Here is an 18,584-nt window from a genome sequence, read left to right on the forward strand (position 1 = left end):
GCTGATGTCTGCATTATAGAGCCACACCCACGTCCGAGATTTTGCCGAGCATGCGCCCACACCACGTTCTGGGAAGGGAATCTTGGGCCAGTCTGTTCAGCAATGCCAAGTCCTCAATAGGAAGGTGCTCTCCAATTCCCAGGCAGCCCTGGCAGCGCCAGGAGAAACAGCACATGTGGCAAGCGGCTCGCCGCCAGATGTGGGACACTGCTGACCCCTGCTGGCGCTTGTGGCTCTGCGGCAACCAGGGAGAGCCCCAGGGAGAATGGAGTATTGGAAAAACCGTGCAATCAGTCTGGGAGGGGTAGGAAGAAATACCCCAGCTCAGAATCTCCTCATCTGGAGTCCTTTGATGACACCAAGAAGAAATTAGAATAAAACCCAGACTGAGTTTCTGGGAGGAGTGAGACAGACTAACAGTGTGTCCCCTTGAGCCTCTGTGGCCTGGAAAGCCCTGCTGACAATCCTCTTGAAACTAAATTGGGAAGCCATTAGTAACACTCCATTGCCAAGCTCAATCATTAGAGGACAAAAAGAAAAAAAATTCACTCTCAAGTAGCACAATATTTTTCAATCATAATTTGATCTCTCTCCCTTTCTCCCTCCCTCCCTCTCTCCTTATTTCAAGGCAGAGCATTTGTGAAGTTTTTAGCTTGATTTATTGAGGGTCTAGTTTTCCTCTTAGGCCTGGGGCTAGAGGTATCATCGTGATTTTAATGCCTTTCCTTCCCTAAGGAATCAGTATTGTGGTCTTTGCAAAACCACTATTAAGAAAGCTGATATGTAGTTAGGTGCAGGACTTGGGAGGCTGATGTAGGAGGATGGCAGGATTAAGACCAGCCTCAACAACTTAGCAAGGACCTAAGCAGCTTATCGAGACCTTGCCTCAAAATAAAAAATAAAAAATAAAAAGGCTGGGAATGTGGCTTAGTGGTTAAGCATCCCTGGGTCCAATGTCCAGTACAAAAAATTTAAAAAGCTGACCTTCAGAGTATTTGCGCTTACCTTCACTTCAGCCTAGACTCCATCAATGGTGCCTGTGCTTCTGGTTATTCCACTGCCTGTCAGCATAAGGTCTCCACGCAGCTGGGCTTTATTGGGCTTTTTTTTTTTTTTTTTTTTTGGTGGTACTGGGGATTGAACCCAGGGGTGCTGTACCACTGAGTTGCACCTCCCCACAACCCATTTTATTTTTTTATTTTTAAAAATGTAAAATTTTATTTATTTATTTATTTATTTATTTATTGGATACCAGGGTTTGAACTCAGGGGCACTCGACCACTGAGCCACATCCCCAGCCCCATTTTGTATTTTATTTAGAGGCAAGGTCTTTCTGAGTTGCTTAGTGCCTCACTTTTACTGAGGCTGGCTTTGAGCTTGTGATCCTCCTGCCTCAGCCTCCTGGGCCGATGGGGTTACAGGTGTGCACCACCATGCACAGCCTTTATTTTTTATTTTGAGACAGTCTCCCTAAGTTGTTGAAGCTGGTCTTGAACTTGTGATCCTACTCAGCCTCCTGAGTAACTGGGATTACAGGTGTGCACTAACATGCCTGGTTCATCCAAAAATACTCTCATGGAAACACCCAGAATAATGTTGACCAAGTGTCTGGGTGCCAAGGGCCCAACAAATTGACACATACCATTTAACCATCACTACTGTAAGTGACAAGCAGTTTAAGAAATAAAGCATTACAAGCATGGTTTAAACTGGTCCTTTATTGCATTCCTCTCTATCTGCAGAGGAAATACTTGTCTGAAGTTAATCATTCCCAGGCACATTTATACTTCTGCTACATTATATGCTACATATGCACCACATATTTTAACTGTATGAAGGATTGTAGTGTATATATTCTATATTTTGTGTGTGTGTGTGTGTGTGTGTGTGTGTGTATGTGGTGGGAATTTATGCACACTAGGCAAGTGTGCTACATCCCCAGTTTTATTACTTCCTTTCTAGTTTTTTTTTTTACTCAATTTTATCTTTGTAAAGTTTATTCATATTGATACAGGTAGCTTTAACTTATTCTTCTGTGCTGCTGTATAGTATCTCATTATATGACTATGCTAGAACCTCTCAGTTTTATTTTATCTAGCTTTTGTGAGTGTATGTGGGTGTGTGTGTTTTGGTGGTGCTGGGGATTGAACCCAGGGCCTTGTGCATGCTAAGCAAGCACTCTAGCAACTGAGCTATATCCCCAGCCTAGCTTTTTTTGTTATGATAAGCTGTTTACTCTGTGTGGAAATTCTTGTATACATCTTATTGCACATATTTGTATTTCAACCCAGGAGTGAAATTAATGGTTGTAGAGTCTGGGCATCTTTAACTACATGACTACATCCATGCAACACTTGGTATTGTCAGACTCTTTTTTGACAGTCAGATGAGTGTAAGCTTATATACATCATTGTTATTTTAATTTCTTTTTCACCAATTATTAATTAGGTGCAGTATTTTTTCATAAATTTGTTGGTCATTAGGATTGCCTTCTATTCCCATCTTCTAATCTTTTTCCAATTGTACTGTTGATCTTTTCCTCTTTGTTTGTAATAATTACTATTGTGGCTAACAATACTTTTTCAGTTAGATGTTTTTCACTTATCTTTTCCAAGTCAGTAGCTTCTTTGACCACCTTAATCATTTTATTGAGATACAATTTGCATCTCTAAAATTCACCCATTTTAAGTGTACAATTCAATGATTTTTTAGTAAATTTAAAGAATTGTGAAACTTTCACCACAGTCCAGTTTTAGAACATTTCCAACACCACATAGCAATTCCTCCTACCCATTTGTGATCAATCCCAATTCCCACCCCTAGCCACAGGCGACCACTAATGTGCTGTCTGTCTCTACAATTTTGCTTTTCTAGACATTTCATATAAATGAAATCATGCAATATGTGGTCTTTTGTATCTGGCTCTTTTTACTTAAAATAACCTTTTAAAGGTTCATTTGGGCTGAAACTGTACTAGTTATTTCTTTTTACTGCTGAGTAGTATTCCATTGTTCAAATATAGCACACTTGACTGCTTTATCATTTAATGAATATTTAGTTTATGTTATAATGATGAAGAAAATCTCATATTTATTTATATTTGTACTCCTAAGTGCAATGTGTCTTTATTTTCCCCAATGACTGCTTTTAAGATTTTTTTGCTTAATCTTTGGTTTTTATTAATTTTACTACATCATGTTAAGTGTGATTTTGTTTGCATTTATCCTACTTGGGATTGCTTGAATTTTTGGACCTATGGATTGTTATTGTTTCATCAAAATTTCCCCTTCCTTCCTTCCTTCCTTCCTTCCTTCCTTCCTTCCTTCCTTCCTTCCTTCCTTCCATTCTTCTCATTACTGGAGACTGAACACAAGGCCTTACCCATGTTAGGAAAGAGCTTTTCCACTGAGCTACATCCCTAGCCCTTTTTGTTTTATTTTAAGACAGGGTCTTGCTAAGTTGCCTGGGCTGACCACAAACTCTCAATCCTCTTGCCTCAGCCTCCCTAATAGCTGAGATTAGAGGTGTGTACCACCATGCTTACTATAATAATTTTCTTAGAGCCTTTATCTGCTGATTTCCATGATTAGATCATCTGAGGGTCTAGTTTTCTTATGGTTATGGGACACAATTTTCTGCTTCTTCATCTGTCACATAAAGTTTGTATCCTACACATTTATATGAAATAGCAGGGGGGATTTAAGCATGATACTTCCCTTTGTTTTGTTTATTTGCCAAGGAGTGCTTGCTCTTTCCTCTGTTTGGCAATTAAGGTATATAAGCATAGGGTCGTTACATCCTTCTGGATGAAGTGGCCCCTTTGTTTTTTATGAGATGATCCTCCTCATCCCCAGTGATAGTCTGCTGTGAAACCAGTTCTGTCCCGCATTTATGCAACAATGCTTGCTTTCTTTTGACTAGTGTTAGCATAGTAATCCTTTCCCATCCTTTTCATGTTTTTATATTTAAAGTTCATTTCTGTGGGTGGCAAAGAATAATTGAGTCTTACAGTATTTTGTTGTGTAATCATTGCAGATTTTATGACAAAACTTTTTTTGCAATAAAGTGGGGTGCAATCATTATGTGAAACTTTTTTTTTATTGGGCTGGTATTACTTACAAATCATTTATTACTACACTGATTTTGTCGTAAGATTAGGATGCACAGAACACTCGTGAATACATTCAAAATTGAATGACCAAATCAGTGCCACGTCATTCTTCATGACAATTTAGCAAACATTTTTTTGGTCTGAAAAAAACTACCAAATTAATCGTTACTGATTTCTGCATTATAGTCAAAGTGTTAAACTGGAGAAAATCTACGGCAGCGTGGTGAAGTATGGACTTACAAAATTTAACCTTATGTGTCCAAAGATTTTGTGCAGGTTTGGTTATCTGGCACTCTGTCCTCAGCACCACACATGTAAGATGTGTTTACTGTTGGGATGGTAGCACCCTAAACAGATTACCCAAGTCAGCTTTTGGAAATATACTCACAATGTGGTAGCATGGAGAATTCTAGGCTTTTCGTAGCAGAGGAGACAAATGTGCATCCATATGCCACTGGTGAACACACTGCTGCTGTTTACATTTTAAGCAGTGTGAGAAACAGAATTATACCATGTGGTAATTATGCAATGAAAGGTCATAAACCAATTTTGAACTGAAAAAGTAGGGCACCATGATTATGCAGTGGTGACAATTATATGGAAAAATACAGTACTCGAAAACAACAACAATGACAACAAAAACCAACTCCAGCCCAACCATCTCTGCTTTTAAAATGTGATGTTTAGACCATTTACATTTAATATGATTTTGTCGCAGTCCCTGGCTCTGAGTCTGCTGCCTTGCTATTTGTTTTCTATCTGTCCCATCTGTTCTGACGTTCTTCTATCCCCCCACCCTTCTTCACTTGCTCTTACATTGACTGTTAACTATACTTTTTAATTTTGTTATCTCAGTGGTTGCTGTAGGATTTATACTGTGTGTCTTTAGCCTTCCCAAATCTACCTTCCAGTGATATGGTTTCATGTATCGCATAAGAACCTTGGAGTGGTGCATGTCTGTTTCTCCCCTCCTAACCTTATATTATTACAGTCATGCATTTGTGTTTTTATAAATGTTGTAAACCCTTAAATGTATTGTTATTTATTTTGTTTTGATTAAACAGTCTTTTTTTTTTTTTTTTTTTTTTTTTTTTTTTTTTTGCAGTGCTGGGGATCCAACCCAGGGTCTCATGCACGTTAGACAAGTTTTCTACCCTTGAACCGCATCCCCAGGCCTCAACTATCTTTTCTTTAAAGGTTTTAAACAGTATTTTAAGATCTTACATTTTTACCCATGTAATTAACATTTTGGTACTCCATTTCTTTTTTTTTTCTTGCTTGTAAAATTTAGTTTCCAATAACTATGCCAATTACTGTTAACAAACACTGTGTTTATATTGCAAACAGAAAAAACTAGCCCTTGATTCCCAGAAAATCACCCTTATTGAGTGGATTTCTGTTTATAGACACTGTGCAGAATGTTAGCATGTATAAGACTAACAAGAGTAAAAACTTTATTAACCCTCTGAAGTAGGGTACTCCATTTTGGAAACACATTTTTCTGGATACAGAATTCTACGTGGACAAGCAGGGCATGGTGGTACACCTGTGATCCCAGCTAAGACAGGAGGACCACAAGTTTGAGGTAAACTTCCACAACTTAACAAGGCCCTGTATCAAAATAAAAGATAAAAAGGACAGGGGATGTAGCTCAGTGGCAAAGCACCCCTGGGTTTAATCCCTAATATTGCAAAACAACGACAATAAAACCCCCAGTATTCTATGTTGGTAGTTTTTTTCTTTTATTACCTAAAAAAAATTTGTTCCTCTGTCTTCTCGCCTGCATTATTATCCACTGAGAAATAAAACTGAATCATGACAGACTGTCTCAGCCTCACCAGGAAACTACTTTAGCTTCTGTGGAACCAAAGCAGAATTTTATAAGGACCTAAAGAATGGAGAGGGGGAGAAATTCAGGGTGGCTGTGAAAGGCCCATGCAATGTATGTCAGATTGACATCTTCTGATTGCCATGAATTGATTGTAAAAAGAAAACAGACACTAACACCAGGAACAACAAACGCCACGTGGAGCGGCTTGGTCAGTTTGCAGAGAATGAAACCAACAAGGCCAATTTTAAAGAAGGCTCTTCACACGTACTTTCAAAAATACATGTTTACCTAGAAGGTTGGCTACACCCACGGTTCCATCGAGATTCCTGAATCGCCAATTGCATCTGAAATTGCATGGAACTGCTGATAGCTGTGAACTTCCTAGATTGTTAAAGAAAATAAATTATAGCCTTTTTTTTTTTTCAGTTAAAAAAACCCTAATCCTTATCTTTGTTCCTTCTTTTACTTCTGTCTTAGCACTTCCTGTAACACTTTTTATATGTAGGTCTGCTGGTTATGAATTACTTGACCTTATTTCACTTGAAAAGTGTGTAGCTCTATTGAAATAAAATTTACATACCATGCAAATCACCCCTGAAAATTTACAATTCGACTTCTTAAGAGCCACTTTATTAAGGTATGATTGACATACAAAAAGCTGTACCTACTTAATGTCTACAACTTAATGAATTGCAATAGCTTTTACTATATTCAGAGTTCTGCAACCATCACTACAATCTAGTTTTAGAATATTTTATCACCCCAAAAAGAAACCTGGTGTATCCATTGCAAGTCACTCTCCACTCTTCCGTGCCTCTACCCCCACCCTAGCAACTGCTGGTTTAGATTTGCCTATTTTGGACATTTCATGTATATAAATGGAATCATACAATATATGTGGTCTTTTGGGACTGGCCTCTTAGCAAAATTTTTTGAGGTTCATTCTCTAAGTATATAACTGTATCCATCCTTTCCTATTGCTGAATAACATGGCTTTGATTGTTAGAATACTTTAGTGGGTTTTTTTTTGGGGGGGGTAAGGGGATAGATACAAAATTCTAGTTTTTGCTGTTTGTATTTTAAAGATGCTGCTCCTTACCCTCTTCCCTGCATAAGTATCAGTAAGGACTCTCCTTTCCTCTGTATTTTTTAAAAAAAATTTTAAGAATTGTCAATGGACCTTTATTTTATTTATTTTATTTTTTTGTGTTACTGAGAATCAAACCCAGTGCCTCACACATGCTAGGCAAGCGCTCCACCACTGAGCCCCAGCCCCTCTGTATCTTTACTCTTCTCTATTTACTGTGCTTTTCCCCCCTAGTTGCTTTTAAGACTTTTTATCACTGGTTATGGACAATTCGGTCATGATGTGTTTGGAAATCTCTTCTCCCTCCCTTCCTTCCTTTTTTCTCTTCCCTTATCTTTTCTTTTCTTTTGGTACTAGGGATCGAAACCACATCCCCAGCCCTTTTTATTTTCTACCTTGAGACAGGTTCTTGCTAAGTCACTGAGGCTGGCCTCAAACTTGTGATCCTCCTGCTTCAGTCTCCTGAGAAGTGAGGATTACAGGCGTGGGACACCGTGCCTGACTTTTCTTCATGTTTCTTTTATTTGGGCTTTATTGAGCTTCTTGGATGTGTGTGTTCACAGTTTTCATCAAAGGTGGGAAAATTTTAGCTATTAATTCTTCAAATATTTCTTCCCCTAATATATGTGCATATTAGATTGAGGTTGTCAACTCAGTTTACTCTTGCTTTCTTCATTTTTAAATTTTACTTTTTCTCTCTATTTCATTTTGGACAGTTTTTATTGCTGCCTTCGAGTTTGCTAATTTTTTTCCTTCTACAGTGTCTAATCTACCATTAATCCCATTCTGTGTATTTTTCATCTCACACATTGTAGTCAATCTCTAGAATTGAAATTTGGGTCTTTTTTTTTTTTTTTACTCTTTCATGTTTCTACTGAATTTTTTGAACGCATAAGATACATGGCATTTGTTTTAATGTTCTTGTGTGTTAATTCCAACATCTGTGTCAACTCTGAGTTGATTTCAATTGATTGGCATTTTTTTCCTCATTGTGGGTCATGTTTTCCTGTTACTTTGCCTGCCTGGCAATTTTTTTTTTCATGAATGCCAGACATTGTGAATTTTACCTTATAGGGTAATGGATATGTTTGTATTCTTATATAAATGCTTGAGCTTTGTTCTGGGATGTGGATGTGTTTTGGGAAATGGTTGATCATTTCAGGTCTTGCTTTTGAGATTTGTAAGGGTGCTGTGCTCAGTTGGGGGTTAATTTTCCCCGGAGGCAGCCCCCTCCCATCTACTCTACTTGATGCCCACCCCCCTCCCCGACTCAGGAGACTTCCATTCCTGCTGAAAACAGGCCCTGCTCCTGACCCTGTGGGACCCGTGAGCACTGTTTCCTCTAATTCTTTGCAGTGGTTTTCCCCAGCCTCAGATTGGTTCCTCCTGAGAATATCGGTTCCTCCCACTGAAAGTTGAGTGTTCTTTCCTGCGTTTCGTCATTTGTATGTCTTCTTTGTAGAAATGTCTATTCAAATCCCTTGCTTATTTTTTTGGTGGTGCTGAGGATTGAACCCAGGGTCTTGTACATACGAGGCAAGCACTCTACCAACTGAGCTATATCCCCTGGAGATCTCTGCAGAGCCCTTTTGTGTGGGTCCTTCTCTCTCCTTTGGTGAATTCTGGACTCCCCAGACTCTCTACTCCTTCTCCTCAGCTCAGGAAATCTGTTGAGTTCTGCTGGGGTTCCTCCTTGCTGTGCCACAACCTGCAAACTCTCTTGAAGGCTCACATTGTTTGTTTCTCATTTCTCAAGGGTCACTCTGCTCTGTTATCTGATTTCCAGTGTCTTGAAAACTGTTGTCTGACGTATTTTGCCTTTTGTTGTTGTTTAAAGCAGGAAGATCCCTGATGGTCCACCTGGGGCAGAAGCAGAAGTGCATTAAAACAAAAGTACCTAATTAAACCAGCCTGACAGGAAATGTGCAGGTACTCAGACACTACATTTATGAAACTTCAGTTTAAGAAATGTTAGCTGGGTATGATGGCGCAGGCCTGTACTCCCAGTGACTCAGGAGGCTGAGGCAGGAGGATTGCAAGTTTGAGGCCAGCCTTGAAAACTTAGTGAGGCCCTGCCTCAAAATAAAGAATAAAAAGGACTGGGAATATAGCTCAATAGTAAACACTCCAGTGTTAAAAAACAAAAGAAATAAAGAAATGTTATTTAATAATCAAGACATAAGTGATTTTAAAATGAGCAAAGGAGGGCTGGGGATATAGCTCAGTTGGTAGAGTGCTTGCCTCGTATGTACAAGACCCTGGGTTCAATCCTCAGCACCACCAAAAAAACAAGCAAGGGATTTGAATAGACATTTCTACAAAGAAGACATACAAATGACGAAACGCAGGAAAGAACACTCAATATCATCAGTCATCAGGGAAATGCATGTGGAAACCTCAGTGAGATACCCCCATATCCATTAGGATGGCTGTAATCAGAAGATGGATAATAACAAGTGTTAGCAAGGACATGGAAAAACAAGAACCTCCGTCCTTTGCTGGTGTGAATGTAAAGTGGGGTAACTACTGTGGAAACGTAGCCTGGCAGTTCCTCTCCATTTCCCAGCCATTCCACTCCTCAATATGCTCCCCAAAGTGAGAAAAATACACATCCTCACAGAAAACATACACAAATCCGTAACACCATTATTGTTATTATTATTATTATTATTATTATTGAGCAAAAGGGAAAAGAAGGTTTATTGCTTTACCAGCTAAGGAGAAACACAGGGGACTTCTGTCTCACAGGCTGTTATTCTGCTCATCAGCAGGAACAGGGGGCTTTTAAAGAGGGATTCAAGGCTACCTTCCACGTTCTCTGTTGGAGTTGTAATTCACTTGGTACTTTGGGAGATAGTCATCAGAACGGCATTATTGAAAATAGCCAAAAAGTGAAAAGCACCTAAATGTCCATAACTGATGGAAGGGTAAATAAATGTCATATGACATCTAATTGTATATTATTTGACAATAAAAAGGAACAAAGTAACTAATACATGCTACAACACGGATGAACCTCAAAAACTTTGTGCTAAATGAAATAAACCAGACATAAAAGGACACATATTGCACAATCCCATTCATAGGAAATATTCAGAACAGGTAAATTAATAAAAACAGAAAGTAGAATAGTGGTTGCCTAGGGCTGGGGCTGGGGACATGGGAAGTGACTGCTAATGGGTGCAGGTTTCTTATCAGGGTGACAGAGTGTTCTGAAATGGATTGTGATGTTGGTTGTCAAACTGAATGACCAGGCTTGATGGTTCACACCTGAAATCCCAGCAACTTGGGAAGCTGAGGTCGGAGAATCACAAGTTTAAGGTCAGCCTGGGCAACTTAGGCTTTGTCTCAAAATAAAGTAAAAAAGGGTGTGGGTGCACCTCAGTGGTACAGCACTTGTGCTAGGCCTTGGGTTCAATAACCAGGACTGAAATGAAAGAAAACAAAACAAAAAGAAAAACTTGGGAACATACTAAACGTCTACTAAAAAATGTTGAAATGTATACTTCAAATTGGAAAATTATATGGCGTATGAACTATAGCTGTATAAAGTTGTTTTTGATTATTTATTTATTTAGGTACAGGGGATTGAACCCAGGGACACTACTACTGCGTTACATCTCTAGTCTCCCCCCTTTTATTTTTTGAAACAGGGTCCTACTCAATTGCTGAGGCTGACCTTGACTTGAGATCCTCCTGTCTCAGCCTCCAGAGTCACTGGGATTACAAGTGTGCACCAGCCCAGCTGGTTTTGCTTTTTTAAAGAAATGCTCTTATATACCACATATCTGTATAATAATTTGATGCTTCCAGCAACCCCCTCGAACTCTCCTGGAGAGTCCAGGTCAGGTATGATTAAGAAAGCATGGTGTGACTTTTTTCATCATCTGACTACCACATCTCTCCCTCCTTTCCTCCTTCCTTCCCTCCCTTCCTTCTCAGACACTTAGTATGGGCCAGATACTGTCCTAAGACTGAGTTTACACAAGCTGACCAAGATCTAATCCTGTCCTCAAAGAATTTAAACCTCTTCATGTTCCTTAGTCCTTTATAGCAAAGGAAGGTTTTGTTGGGATTGCTGCTGTATGTCCTAGCCATGAAAGGGAAACCTAATCTTCTAAAGTCACGAAAATCCACACTTAGGGGAACTTAGGTGAAGGAACTCTGGTTCTCATAACCAGTGAAACTCATGGCAGGTAGACTCTAACATCCTGCAGCTATTTAGTCCTTGTTTTAATCCATTTCTGTGGCCAGTGACACAATACCAGGAAGTGAGTAAGTTAAAAAGAAAGCAGATTTACTTCAGCTTCCAGGGGTGCAAGGCTGAGAGGCCACATCTGGTGATAGTCTTCTTACTGACAGAGTCCCAAGGCAGTACAGGGTATCACAGCAAGAGACAGGGAGCAGGTGTGTGTGTGTGTGTGTGTGTGTTTTCTGGTCTGTCTCCTTCTTCTTATAAAGCCACCAGGATTCCATCATGGGGACTCCACCCTATTAACTTTAATCCTATCATCTTCCAAAGATCCAACAGTGAACACTATAAGTCAGATTAAATTTCCATCCTCTTAAATGGGATTAAATTTCAACTCACAAAGAATTGGGGGCACCGTCCATTTGTATCTGAGCAAGCATAGCAAGTTCTCCTCTCCACACTGGGTCACAGAATCCCCACAGGGAAGGAAACTCATGTCTCCTTGCCCTTGGGTCTCTGGGCCCAGACATTTGCAGCTGGAGCTCACTATACAGCTGGGGTGGGGGAAAACTCTCCCTTCTCCAGCCACACTGGATTCCTCGCTCTCCTGGCCTTTAAACCAGCTTTGTGCATCCTTCTCTATAAGGCCAGCAGTTGACATGGAGCATCCTGAACATTCGGGTCTTGGTTGACCACAGGCCTTGCACCCTCAACCTCTGCTGTTGTCCCTGAGCCCACTCCCTCCTTGTTCATCTCAATGCCAACCTGCCTTCTTACCTAAAGGCTGAGTCTAATCTCCAACCTGGATCTTGCCTGATAACTGCTCTCTGCTTCTGTTTTACCCCAAACTGACAGTTACCGTGTGTCGTGGTTGTTTGGGACATATCTTATCCATCTTGCTACACTACAACTTCTTGTTAGCTGCTGCTTCCTGCTTCTGCCCTGTCCACTGCCGCTCTAAGACTCAACTTGGCAATAGCCTCTGGCTCTTCCTGGCTATTTGCTATAATGACACCAAATACATTTTCCCCTTCAAGAACCAGTCTAATCAGAGCCTCGGGGATGGCCGCCCCCATGTCACTACTCCAACACCTCGACCAGCTGGAGCTGGCCATGCCTCTCGGCCTCCTGTCTCTCCCTTTCAGCATGCCTCTCCCTTTCTCAGCATCTTCTCATAGGAGAAATGTTTCTCTTAAGTCTTAGTGTGGATGGCTCAGTGGTTATTTCACTGAGTGATGCCCAGTCTATGAAGCCTGCTTTCTCCCTCAGAAAATGCATCCTCAGAAGTCATATCCCTGGATATGACTTTTTCAGGTCACCTGAAATGGCTTTTCTGCCTGTGGTAACTTGTATTTTCTGAAAATGGTTGCCATAGTACTTCCCATTCCACTTTTCTCTTCCAGAACCTTGCCACACACACACCCAAGAAGTGCCATTTATGCCCCTTCTCCTTCAAATGGGTGACTTCATGACTGTCTCAACTTGTAGAGCACCAGGGACATTCTGCTAGGGGCCTAGGTCTAGGTTTCAAAAGGCAAGCCAGCTTCCTTCCGGCTGCCATGCTGCAGGAGAGTCAGGCCTGTGGAGACGTCTCAGGTAGGGGCTCCTGCTGACGGTCCAGCGGACAACCAGCCTCAGCCTCCAGCCAGGAGCGAAGAATCCTTCGTGATGACTGCAGGCAGCTCTCATCTGACGGCAGTCCATGAGACATGCCGAGCAAGAGCTATGGAGCTGAGCTCAGTAAACCCCCAGAACCAGGAGAGACTGAAATAAATAAATGACTGACGTTAAAAAGCAGAAACAAAAACTAAGTTTGGCGTGTGTCCTCCAGTGTGATAGGCAAGCACTCTGCCATGTAGCCATGCGCCCAGGCCTTTTAACTGTCCTTTATAGCCAGCTCATCAGCAGGGCCCTTTCCTGGAAGCCTCTGGCTTCCCACAGTGAAGTTCTCCTCCTTCCTGAACCTCCAGTGCCCTGCTCTGCCAGTCTCAAACTCCCTTCCCCACCATGCCCTGATTGGCATCCTCCTGGCACCTAGACAGGGAAAGTGATCTTAGGAAGATAATTTGCATTGGAGAGAAGAGTGTCCTGAATTGCATAAACTTAGCTTCTACTACCTTTGAAGACCTTTTCTCTGACCAGTGTCCCAGGGCATTTTTGGTTTCTCAGTTGGGGACCTACGACATCTCAAGTCAGAGTCAAAAAAATCTAAGTAGCAAGTAATCCTGGTCAAAAACTGCTCGCCTACGCTTAGGCAGCCGAAAGGTGTCTTTCATAAATTCACCAGTAGGTGGCAACCTTGCTTGCAGGTCTTATCTTTGGAATTGTGAATTTATTCGTGCACACAATCCTAAAGTGTCAACCAAGCACCTGTCTATACCACCTAAAGCAACCTGTGAGCCGCAAAGGAGAGTCATCTGCGATTCCCGCCCCCAGATACCTGCCAGCCTAGCAAACTCCATACTTCTTGCACTTATCCTTTGAGTGAAGTAGTTCTCCAAAGTCATCCAATCCTTTCTTCTATTTCAGAGTGTCTTACAGGGTACTCTGATCCACAAGGGTATTGCCTGAAGTCAGGTTATTTTCAGTCCACTTGTTGCTTTAGGTAGATGAGCCAGATGATCATGGAGAAGCTTGAGCAGCAGTGGTTGGGTGTCCTAAACCCAGGAGCGGGGAGAAGCGAGGTTTTAAAGCAGGAGGGGAGCAAATTGATCAGGAGCAAGGGAAAGGTGGAGCGACTGGGACAGGGGCTGTCAGGAAAGTTCTCCTGAGCCTTCAACCAACCCCGCCCCCTGTGGCCACATCCTCCTTAGAGCTGGTCAGGCTCAGAAGAGAGCCACCATGCTGACCAGCCCTGGGACTCCCTGTCCCTGTCTCCCGGAAGAATCGTCCCCTCCCTCCCGCTCCTCCTGTTTTTCCCTCCCACGCTGACCGTCTTGCCTATTTTGGACACAGGCTGCTGAGGGAGCAGGAGGGCTGTGGCCCCACATAGCTGTCAGGTCGCAGGGCAGAGGGAAGGGGAAGAGGAAGTGGTCATTTAAAGAGCTATTTAGACTGTTTCACAATATCTTTGGGGAACCAGTCCTGAGTGACCCTGTGAGTTTCTGGATCACCTTTCAAGCTCCCCAGGCACATTCTTTGTGCTTCAGGGTGTAAACTTCTACCTGAAAAGTGGCTTTCCCGGGTCAGGGGCCCCCTGGAATCTATCCATTTTGTTCTTTTCCACGTGGACTTCCCCTTTCCTTGTCTTCAGATATTTTATCTCTATGACAGTTACACGCTGCCTTTTCTGGTTTTTCTTTTGACTACTGCCACGGTTTATATCTGATTTGCCCCTCAAAGGTTCATGTGCTGGAAGCCTATGTTATGGTGTTGAAAGGTGGGGGACCTTTAAAAGGTGGAGCCTCGTGGGAGGTAGTTGAATCCTAATGTCCTCTGAAAGGGCTCAATGCTGCCTCACAGGAGTGGGGTAGGCTGTTATGAAAGCACAAGGCTGGCCCTTTCCCACCATGTCCCGCCTCCTCTCTCACTAATGATCTCTCTCACCAGCTTGCCATGAGGTCCTACCAGACACTAGTGTTGGTACCATGTTCTTGAATGCTCAGAACTGTGAGCAAAACAGAGCTCTTTTCCTTATAAAGAATCTAACCTCAGGTAGGTTTTCAGAGCAACAGGAAATGGACTAAGATAGCTACTGAGCTCATTTCTCCAGTAAACCCTGAGAGATTTTAGGAATGCTGAGTGCAGAGACTGAGAGAGTGCCGATCAAGAATGCTGGCCCCGTCCTACAACTCCCTTTTAACTTGTCACCTTAAAGACCATCCACATGGCCAGGGATGTTATCCCATAAGCTTGACACATTTTCTAAGAACCTTTACTTCTCTTAACAAGAAGTAATTTAAAATTTTTATTTCTCTCTCTCTCTCTCTCTCTTTTTTTTTTTTTTTTTTTGGTACTAGGGATTAAACCCAGGAATCCTTTACCACTGAGCCACATTCCCCAGGTCTTTTTATTTTTTATTTTGAGACAGGATCTCACAAAATTGCTTAGGGCCTCACTAAGTTGCTGAAGCTGGCCTCAACCTTGCAATCCTCCTGCCTCAGCCTCCCTAGTGGTTGAGATTAAAGTGTGCATCACTGTGCACAGTTTATTATTCTTAATAGTACTTTTAATGAGTGATGATGGAGCTGGGATGAAAACTGCAAGTTTAGGAGTGGATCTTTGAAAGCACAATGGCTCCTGGTGACCTCAGAGTTCTTACTTTTGGGGGGCATCCCTGTCAGCTACGAAATGGCTCTGAATACTCCCTGGGAAACATGGAAGGCAATGAGTGTCTAAGGAAAAATATTCTAATCTGTGCAGTGAGATCTTTATTCCTGAAGCCATCGTGTTCCACAAATTCATTTTTTTTTTAACATTGCTGTTTTAGTCGTAGATAGACAGAATACCTTTATTCCATTTATTTTATGTGTGCTGAGGATTGAACCCGGTGCCTCACACATGCTAGGCGAGTGTTCTATCACTGAGCCACAACCCCAGCCCCGCAAATTCATTTCTTTAGCTTTACAGAATCCTCCAGACTTCTGAGAAGCAATTGGGGACACAACTCACACATTTTCTGGGATATGGGGAAGGGGAGAGAACACTAAATGGCTTAGTAATAAGGGGACGAATACTCCTGTAGTAAGGGTCACTAGACGCCTTAACCTGCCAACACTCACTTCCTGGTTTCCTCTGTTCATTTTCTTCCCAGCATCTCCACACCCCTAGGAATCCCCTGGCACAGCACAAAATGAGGCTCAGCCTATGCATGGCATGGGTCCATCCTCCCTGAAGCTCTTTCTGTGTCACCCTCAAATATCAGTGTCCCTTGGGTGCTTTGGTTTGGTTTTGGTTTGGTTTTGGTACTAGGAATTGAACTCAGGGGGACTCGACCACTAAGCCACATCCCCAGCCCTTTTTGGTATTTGTTTGGAGACCAGGTCTCACTGAGTTGGTTAGGATCTCACTAAGTTGCTGAGACTGGCTTTGCACTATGATCCCCAGCCTCGGCCCGCTGAGCTGCTTGGGATTACACGTGTGTGCCACCTCGCCTGGCTCCCTTGGGGTTCTGAGCCTGCTTCTGTTCCCAGGTTCTCTTTACCCTGAAGACTCCACACCTCTATCTCCATTCTGCTCCCTCTTTTGCTCTCTGTGTACAACTGCCTACTGGACAGCTCCATTTGGATGTCCCACGGGCATCTCTAATCCAATGAAATGGAACTGAGCACCCTCCCTGCCCCTCAACCTGCAGCTTGCCCTGAAGTTCCTATCTTAGTGATAGCCCAGCAGCCAGGAGCCATCCCTCCCTCCCTTTCTGCTGCACTGTGTCCCATCCCCAGAGTCAACTGGTCCTTGAATCTGCCTCCTCAGTAGCCCTCCAGATCATTACCTACTTTCCACCCCCAGGGCTACCCAGCTATCAGCTCTTTTTTGGACTGCTGCAGTAATCTCCTGATGCCCCCCACCAACTCCCCTCCCACCTCCCTTCTCATCTAACCTCATTGGAAGTCACAGTCATCACCTAAAATACACTTAAAATTGACCATGTCATTTCCCTGCTTAAAATCCATTAACATTCTCACTGCCTTCAGGAAGGCCCATCCCCTTCCAATGGTTTGCAACCATTGTACCATGCTTCTGGTCCCTGGTAACTGCTAGCTCCATTTCTTATGAAACTCTGTCTTTTTTTTTTTTTTTTTGTACCGGGAATTGAACCCAGGGGCACTTAACCACCGAGCCACATCCGCAGTCCTTTGTATGTCTTATTTTGACCAGGGTCTTACTAAGTTGCTTAGGGCTCTGCTAAGTTGCTGAGGCTGGCTTTGAACTTGCAATCCTCCTGCCTCAGCCTTCAAGTTGCTGGGGTTACAGGTATGCACCACTGCACCTGGCTGAAACTGTCTTTGCATCCTAGGTGTCAGATATGCTGATGAACTTCAGTTCCTTGGTCGACCAATTCTGTTCCAAAATCTTGCCCTTTCTCCTTGCCTCCTAGCCAATTCTGAATCATCTCTCCTGACCCTGTCTGTGCCTTCTTCCAGGGAAAAAGAACTAAGCATTCATCCTTCGTCTACCCACTGTCCTCTGTGTCCCTTCCCTAGTGCCCCTGAAAGACTTTGAAGCCATATGGTGGTTTATTCATTGGGTTGTAAAGTCCTTGAGGTTCAGATCTAAGTTGACTTCTTCTCTCTATTCCCAGCAGCAATGATCCTTAACCAGCATAGAATAGGCCTTTCATTAATATCTGCTGAATGAATGGAAGGAAGGAAGGATGGATGGATAGATGGATGGATGGGTGGACAGACGATGGATGGATGGCTATATGGATAGACAGATAGGTAAATGAACAGGTAGATGGACAGATAAATGGATAGATGGATGGATATGCTAGAAATCTCTGACTCAGTCTGGACCTCTGAGCTCTCTAGGATGATGGGCAGAGATAAACCAGCCCATGTCCTCAGTGGGAAAAAGAAAGACTGTGCAGCAGGAAGGGAGAGAGAAGATGTGACATCAGAATGCTAATGGGGGAGGAAATAGAGTAGAAGATTCCAGGGAGGTGAATGGCCTGCCTACCTGTAACATGCCTGAGTTTATTCTCAGGAGCTATTAAAGTACCAACCCGGATGGATTAGACAGTAGAGTGCACAAAGAGAAGTGGTAGACACTGTGAAGTTTAGATGTTTTTGAGAGTCCTGAGGAGCAACCAAGCCCTTGTGATAGTCCACCTAAGAGCTCCCTAGAGAGAGGCTTTCTGACTGCATTGTCTCTACATATGTCGGTGCTGCTGGCTGGGTGGAGTCACTCTGGGCAGTTATATAACTGAGGTCAGCCAGCGTGACTTTCCCTGCCCTAAGGAAACTTAGGTATCACGATGTCCCAAATATTGATATGTTTACTGGTCTGTGATTTCAACATCAGGCTCATGCCTGCTTGCCTGTTAGATAACCCCCAGCATCATCTTTGTCTCAACTAGATCCCAAAAATGTTTTTAATTGCAGATGGGCTAAGAGCAAGCTCATATGGTTGGCAGCATACAGGGAGATGGATAGGTGTGAGGTTCTGGAAAAATATCAGAAAGGGCAGAACCTGCTTGGCTTCCTTTAACTCCAATGCTGCGCTAGCTCCTAAGACGTGCACTCGCGCTATCATGAGCAGGGTGACCACACTTGGGTATGTTCTGGATTGCCTCAGACAGCCATGCTGGCTTAGTGTAGTTGGGAATACCGTCACTGTATTACTCACTATCAAAACCACTCCAGTTTGGATGATGCACTGTGCAGCCACTTTGTTTACATGGTGCTTTAAGATCTCTGGGAGA

The 18,584-nt window shown here is 42.6% G+C and overlaps 1 pseudogene; it reads left to right on the forward strand.

Moving 5' to 3' along the window:
* The first annotated feature begins 5,940 nt into the window (after window positions 1–5,940).
* On the forward strand, window positions 5,941–6,335 carry LOC124961740 (elongin-C-like; annotated as a pseudogene).
* Window positions 6,336–18,584: the final 12,249 nt, after the last annotated feature.

The sequence above is a fragment of the Sciurus carolinensis genome, chromosome 12 (genome assembly GCF_902686445.1).
Source record: "Sciurus carolinensis chromosome 12, mSciCar1.2, whole genome shotgun sequence".
In the NCBI taxonomy this organism is placed as follows: Eukaryota; Metazoa; Chordata; class Mammalia; order Rodentia; family Sciuridae; genus Sciurus; species Sciurus carolinensis.